Below are 8,578 nucleotides of genomic sequence, written 5' to 3'. Positions count from 1 at the left end.
CCCGAACCGAGCCATCGCCTCTCACTCCTCCCGAGAGCGCTTCACCATGACGCCACCCTCATCGCTGGATTTTGTGCCCCATCGCCAGCGACCACCATCCACAGCGTCGCTCTCCTCCACCTCGTGCCGCTCGGCCTCCTTGCATTGTCTCGCGCTGGCCGGCCACCGGAGCCTCCTAGCTTGCACCTTGCGCCGCAAGGCACCTCGCCTCCGTCGCCATCTCCATGCCATGTGGCTAGCTAGGATCTTGCCACCATCGCCGCCTCGTGCCCCGCAGCTGCTGGAGCAAACGGATATGTTGGAAACATGCCCTAGAGGCAATAATAAAATGGTTATTATTATATTTCCTCGTTCGTGATAATTTTTTATTATCCATGTTATAATTGTAAGGATCAGAAACTCAAGTATATGTGTGGATACATAGGCAACAAAATGTCCCTAGTAAGCCTCTACTAGACTAGCTCGTTAATCAAAGACGGCTAAGGTTTCCTAGCCATAGACATGAGTTGTCATTTGATAATGGGATCACATCATTAGGAGAATGATGTTATGGTCAAGACCCAAACCATAAGCATAACGTTTGATCTTATCAAGTTTACTACTATTGCTTTCTGCATGTCAATGTATCTGTTCCTATGACCATGAGATCATGCAACTCCCTGACACCGGAGGAATGCCTTGTGTGTATCAAACATCACAACGTAACCGGGTGATTATAAAGATGCTCCACAGGTATTTACGAGGGTGTATGTTTAGTTGGAATGGATCAAGACTGGGATTTGTCACTTTGTGTGACGGAGAGGTATCCCTGGGCCCACTCAGTAATACAACATGAGAGTAAGCTTGCAAGCAATGTGACTAAGGAGTTAGCCACGGGATCCTGTATTGCGGCACGAGTAAAGAGACTTGCCGGTAACGAGATTGAATTAGGTATGGAGATATCGATGATCGAATCTCGCGCAAGTAATATATCGATGGACAAAGGGAATTGCATACGGGATTGACTGAATCCTTGACATCGTGGTTCGATCAATATATATGTTTGTAAAATATGTAGGAACCAATATGGGCATCCATGTCTTGCTATTTTTTATTGATCATAGAGATGTCTCGGTCATGCCTGCATAGTTCTCGAACAAGCAGGGTTTATACACTTAATGTTCGGTGACAATATAAATATTGTTGAGTTATTGTATTATTGACAAAAGGTTGTCCGCGGTCTTGGATGAGATCCCAGACATGATGAGGAGCTTCAGAATGGTCCGGAGGTAAAGATTGATATATGGGAAATTGGTATTTAAGTTCTGGAAGAGTTTCAGAAAGTTACCGGTTTTCTAACGGACATTCTGAAAGAGTTCCGGGGTCCATCGGGTGGGTCCACCTGCCCCGGAGGGCTCCATGGGATGTGAGAGGGGGCGCACCAGCCCCTGGTGGGTTGTCCGCCCTTCCCACCTGAAGCCCATGCGGCCAAGGAGGTGGGCTCGCCCAGAGGTGGCCGCCGCCCCACCTAACTTGGCGGCCAAGCCACCTTGGTGGCTGCCGCCTCACCCTAGGGGAAACCCTAGGGTGCCACCCCTCCTCCCTTCCCCCTATATATACTAGAGGAGAGGGAGCACAGCCGTGCACCAAGAGCCACGACGCCGCCCTCCACTCTCTCTCGTTTTGTCCTGGCACCGCTTGGAGAAGCCCTGTCGGGACAGCTCCACCACCAGCGCCATCACCCCGTCGTGCAACCGGAGAACGCAAGTTACTACTGCACCATCACTCACTGGATCGAGGAGGTGAAGGTGTCATCGTGTTTTACGTGTGTTGAATGCAGAGGTGCTGTCCGTTCAGCACTTGATCGGGACGTTCGTGATTGGACCGTGGGACGAATCGTGATTGGATCGCGAAGATGTTCGACTACATCAACCTCGTTTCTTAACACTTCCGCTTAGCGATCTACAAGGGTATGTAGATGCACTCCACCTCTCGTAGGTGTTGATCTACATAGATTGATCTTGGGTGCACGTAGGAATTTTTTTGTTTCCCACACAAATTTCCCAACACTAGTATCATGAGCTAGGTCTATGTGTAGATAACATGCACGAGTAGAACACAAAGTGTTTCTGGCTGTTGATGTTCAGATTGCTTGCTTCCTTAGTCTTATCTTGATTCGTCGGTATTGTGGGATGAGGCGTCCCAGACCAACCTTACTCGTCCATGTATGAGAGACCGGTTCCATCCACTGACATGCAACTTGTTGCATAAAGATGGCCGGTGGGTGTCTATCTCTTCCACTTTACTTGAATCGGATTCGACAGAGGCGCTCCTTGTAGAAGGTTAAATAGCAACTTGAATATCACCTTTGTGGCTTTGCGTAGGTAAGAATGGTTCTTTCTAGTTGCCCATAGAAGCCACGTAAAACTTGCAACAACAAAGTAGAGGACGTCTAACTTGTTTTTGCATGTCATGTTGTGATGTGATATGACCAAAGACATGATGTGATATATGTGATGTATGAGATGATCATGTTTTGTATAGACTATCACAACTTGCATGTCGATGAGTATGACAAATGGCAGGAGCCATAGGGTTGTCTTTAATTAATTTGTGCCCTTTTGCTTTACTTTATCACTATGAGTTAGCAATAGTCATAGAAGCATACTTGGCGCGACAACCCCAATGGAGACACGATGATGGAGATCATGATGATGGAGCTCATGGTGTCATGTGGGTGACGATGGAGGTCATTTCGGTGCTTTTGAAATGTAGATCAAAATCACAAGATGATGATGGCCATATCATGTCACTTTTATGATTTGCATGTGATGTTAGTCCTTTTATGTATCTTATTTTTATTAGGACGACGATAGCATTATAAGATGAACCCTCACTATAATTCCAAGATAACATGGTGTTCTCCCCAAGTGTGCACTATTGCAAAGGTTCGTCTTTATGAAGCACCACGTGATGATCGAGTGTGATAGACTCTATGTTCGCATACAATGGTGTAGGCCAGTTTTGCACATGCAGAAGACTTGGGTTAAACTCGACGAGCCTAGCATGTACAGACATGGCCACGAAACACAAGAGACCGAAAGGTCGAACATGAGTCATATAGTAGATATGATCAACATGGAGATGTTCACCATTGAAACCACCTCATCTTACGTGATGATCGGACTTGAGTTGGTGGGTTTGGATCATGTTACACTCGAAGAACCCAAGGGATGTTGATTTGAGTGGGAATTCTTTAGTAATATGATTAATTGAACTCATTATCATGAACAGTAGTCTAAGTTGTCTATGCCAATTATGTTGTAGATCAATGGCCTGTGTAGTAGATCCACTGAATTTTAATGCGCTCCTAGAGAAAGTTAAGCTGAAAGATGATGGAATTAACTTTGCGAACTGGGTCCATAATCTAAGGATTATCCTCACGGCTTCGTAAAAGGCTTCGTAAAAGGTTAACCCCCTTCAGTGTCGTCTATGGACATTGTGAACATCTGGCAGGCATGTGCTGACGACTACTCGATAGTTCAGTGTGCCATGTTGTATGACTTAGAATCGGGTCTTCAAAGGCGGTTTGAACGTCATAGAGCATATGAGATGTTCTAGGAATTGAACTTTGTTTTTCAAGCAAATGCCCGTATAGAGAGGTATGAGACCTCTGATAAATTCTTCGCCCCAAGATGGAGGAGAACATTTCTGTCAGTGAGGACATAGTCACAATGTTTGGGTACTACAACCGTTTGATTCAGCTCGGAGTTTAGCTTCCGCCTGAGACGGTCACTGGCAGATTTCTTCATTCACTTCCACCTAGCTACAAGAGCTTCGTGACGAACTATAATATGCAAGGTATGAACACGTCCATCTCCGAGCTATTTGCTATGCTGTAAGTCACGAAAGTAGAAATCAAGAAGGAGAATCAAGTGCTGATGGCGAATAAAACCACTAGTTTCAAGAAGGGAAAGGGAAAGAATTCTAACTTCAAGAAGAACAAAAAAGAAGTTGTCGTTCCTTTGAAGAAACCCAAGGCTGGACCCAAGCATGAGACTGAGTGCTTCTATTGCAAAGGAACTCGCCACTGAAAGCGGAGTTGCCCCAAGTATCTGGCTGATAAGAAGGCTCGCAACATCAACGAAGGTATATATGATATAGATGTTATTGCTGTGTACCTTACTAGCTCTCGTAGTAGTGCCCGTGTATTTGATACTGGTTTGGTTGCTCATATTTGTCACTTGAAACAGGAACTATGGAATTAACGGTGGCTGGCAAAGGACAAAGTGACAATGCACGTTGGAAATGGTTCGAAGGTTGATGTGATCGCCGTCGGCACGCTCACTATTAGATTTCCATCAGTATTAGTTTTGAACCTAAATAATTTTTATTTGGTGCATGCGTTGAGCATGAATATTATATCTTGATCTTGTTTAATGCGAGACATTTACTCATTCAAATCAGAGAATAACGGTTGTTCCATTTATATGAGTAATATCTTTTATGGTCATGCACCCAATGTGAATGGGTTATTCTTGTTCAAGTTCAATAGTGATGATACTCATTTTTATAACATTGATGCCAAAAGATGTAGAGTTAATAATGATAGTATCACTTTCTTGTGGCTCTGCCACTTAGGTCATATTGGTGTCAAATGCATGAAGAAGCTCCATACTGATGGACTTTTGGAGTCACTTGATTTTCAATCACTTGACACATGCGAACCATGCCTCATGGGCAAGACGAGTAAAACCCCGTTTTTGGTACCATGGAACGGGCAAGTGATTTGTTTGAGATCATACATACTGATGTGTGCGGTCCAATGAATGTTGAGGCATGCTGTGAATATCGTTACTTTCTCACCTTCACCGATGATTTGAGTAGATATGGGTATATTTACTTGATGAAGCACAAATCTGAAGCGTTTGAAAAGTTCAAGCAATTTCAGAGTGAAGTTGAGAAACATCATAACAAGAAGATCAAATTCCTACGATCTGGTTGAGGAGGAGAATATTTGAGCTATGAGTTTGGGATACACTTAAGACACCGTGGAATAGCTTCACAACTCATGCCGCTTGGAACACCACAGTGTAATGGTGTATTCGAACATCGTAATCGTACTTTATTAGATATGGTGCGTTCTATGATGTATCTTACCGATTTTCCACTATCATTTTGGGGTTATGCATTAGAGACAGGTGAATTCACTTTAAATAGGGCTCCATCAAAATCCGTTGAGACGACACCGTATTAACTATCATTTGGCAAGAAACATAAGTTGTGGTCTCTTAAAGTTTGGGGCTGCTACACTTATGTCAAAAGGCTTCAGCTAGATAAGATTGAACCCAAAGCGGATAAATGCATCTTCATAAGATACCCAACAGAAATTGTTGGGTATACCTTCTATCTCAGATCCGAGGGCAAAGTTTTGGTTGCTAAGAACGGATCCTTCCTTAGAAAGAGTTTCTCTCAAAAGAATTGAGTGAGAGGAAGATAGAAATTGATGAGGTTATTGACCCGTCACTTCAACCAAAGAGTAGCACGGCACAGGAAGATGTTCATGTGGCGCCTACATCAGTTGAAGAGGAAGCTAATGATTGTGATAATGAAGCTTCATATCAAGTTACTATCGAACCTCGTAGGTCGACAGTGGTACGGTAATCATGTCTTAGAGGTCATGTTGTTGGACAACAATGAACCTAGGAGATATGGAGAAGCAATGGTGGGCTCGGATTCCGACAAATGGTTAGAGTCTATGAAATCCGAGTTGGGATCCATGTATGAAAACAAAGTGTGGACTTTGGAAGTATTACCCGATGGTCAACAGTCTATTCAAAATAAATGGATCTTTAAGAGGAAGACGAACACGAACGGTAATGTCACCGTCTATAAAGCTCGACTTGTGGCAAAGGGTTTTTCACAGGTTCAAGGAGTTGACTACGATGGGACTTACTCACCTATGCTTAAGTCCGTAAGAATCATGTTAGCAATAGCTACATTTTTTGATTATGAAATTTGGCAGATGGATGTCAATATATCGTTCTATAATGGTTTCCTTAAGGAAGAGTTGTATATGATGAAACCGGAAGGTTTTTGTCAATCCAGAGAATGCTGACAAAGTATGCAGGCTCCAACGATCCATTTATGGACTGGTACAAGCATCTCGAAGTTGGAATCTTCACTTTGATGAGGTGATCAAAGCGTTTGGGTTTATACAAGTTTATGGAGAAGCTTGTATTTACAAGAAAGTAAATGGGATCTCTGTAGAGTTTCTAATATTATAAGTGGATAACATATTGCTGATTGGAAACAATATAGAACTTTTGGAAAGCATGAATATATATTTGAACAAGAGTTTTTCAATGCAAGACCTCCGAGAAGCTTCTTACATATTAGGCATCAAGACGCTTAATAGGACTTTCACAAAGCACATACCTTAATAAGGTTTTGAAAAAGTTCAAAACGGATCAGTCCAAGAAGGGGTTCTTGCTTGTCCTACAAGGTTTGAAGTTTGTAAGACTCAATGCCCAGCGACTACAGAGGATACAGAAAAGATGAGTGGCAACATCTATGCTTTAGCCATAGGCTCTATAATGTATGTGATGCTATGCACAAGACCAGATGCCATCCTTGCCATAAGTATGGACGGAAGGTTTCAAAGTGATTCAGGAGTGGAAAACTGGGCAGAGGTCAAGAATACGCTGAAGTACCTAAAAAGGACTACAGAAATGTTTCTTGTTTATGGAGGTGACCAAGATCTTGTCGTAAAGGGTTACGTTGGTGCTAGCTTTGACACTGATCTGGATGACTCTAAGTCTCAATCCGGATTCATATTTATTCTGAATTGTGGAGCGGTAAGCTGGTGCCATTCCAAGCAAAGCATGGTAGCTGACTCTACACGTGAAGCAAAGTACATAGCTACTTTGGAAGCAGCGAAGGAAGGTGCCGGGATGAAGCAGTTCATGACGGATCTTGGAGTTGTGCCCTGTGCACTTGATCCAATGACCCTTTTTTATGACAATACTGGTGCCATTGATCTAGCCAAGGAGCCTAGGTTTCACAAAAGTAGGAGGACATAAACATGATCAAAATACATATGTATCTCAATGTTGCACATGCATTGCCTAAACCTATTCCATGAGAAAAACATCATCAGCACCATAACTCTTTGGGTGTTAGATTCATTACTTTGTAATACTATATTACTGACTCTAGTGCAAGTGGGAGACTATCAGAAATATACCCTAGAGGCAATAATAAAGTGCTTATTATTATATTTCTATGTTCATGATAATTTTTTATTATCCATGCTATAATTGTATTGATCAAAAACTCAAGTACATGTGTAGATACATAGACAATAAAGTGTCCCTAGTAAGCCTCTACTCGACTAGCTCGTTTATCAATGATGGATAAGGTTTTCTAGCCATAGACATGAGTTGTCATTTGATAATGGGATCACATAACTAAGACAATGATGTGATGGACAAGACCCAAACCGTAAGCATAGTGTTTGATCGTATCAAGTTTACTACTATTGCTTTCTGCATGCCAATGTATCTGTTGCTATGACCATGAGAGCATGCAACTCCCTGACACCGGAGGTATGCCTTTTGTGTATCAAATGTCACAATGTACTTGGTGATTTTAAAGATGCTCTATAGGTATCTCTGATGATGCCTGTTGAGTTGGCATGGATCAAGACTGGTGTCATCGTTTTGTCACCAAGTATAGATGTCCTTGTACATAGACTAAGTATAGGAGCCATCGCACTAGCTAGGGTGGAGACTCAAAGGGGTTAGTCGAGAGACAAGAGACACGAGTTTACCTAGGTCCGTCCGTTCCGATGGATGTAAAATCATACGTCGTGCTTTTGTGTCTTATTGATGACGATGAACTCGATTATAAGGGTGTGGAATCACTAACCTAGCTCTCGAGTCTTTCTTACTTGTCCTCTCTACCTCAAGGGCTCCCCTTTATATATGGAGGTGGAGGCCTCAAGGCCCTAATAGAGTCCAGATCGCATAGTTACCTTTGTCCCCTTCTAATTCTTACTATCTTGGATAAGGAAGAATTTGCATATCTCCCTTTAACAAGCCGACCTCCAGTTGACGGGCTTGAGCCGACCTTGCATTGAGTCGCCCTTTGGGCCTTTTCTTCCTGGGCCTCCTGCCCAAAGTGTAGGCCCGGTGGGTTATCCCCATGGCAGGCTAACCCACGGGGTACATCCCGAACATTAGCCCCCAGTTTAACTTGAATTTATTCATGTTAAAATTCATTCTAAAAAAGAGAAACTCTCAAAGGCGAGGATTAGCACTAGTCGCCTTTTAAGTTTGTAGACTTCTTTTGTAGGTCATATTTGCCGGGGTTAGCAATCTACCGGGTCATCTTTTTTATCCAGGACTTGGTATTTTCTCCGATCATCATGGTCGCGGCATCATCTTGGTCATTGTTGATGTCATACAGTCATCATGGCGAATCTTCCCCAACAGTGGTTCAAATCCGTGAAAGGCGGAAAAATCGACGCATCGACTTTACCTTCAATTACTCCATTTTTAATGCGCCGCTTGGGGTCTTATTATTATAAATAGACCGG

This window comes from Hordeum vulgare, chromosome 4H, assembly GCF_904849725.1.
Source record: "Hordeum vulgare subsp. vulgare chromosome 4H, MorexV3_pseudomolecules_assembly, whole genome shotgun sequence".
NCBI lineage: Eukaryota > Viridiplantae > Streptophyta > Magnoliopsida > Poales > Poaceae > Hordeum > Hordeum vulgare.
Note: the sequence above shows the minus strand (reverse complement) of the source record.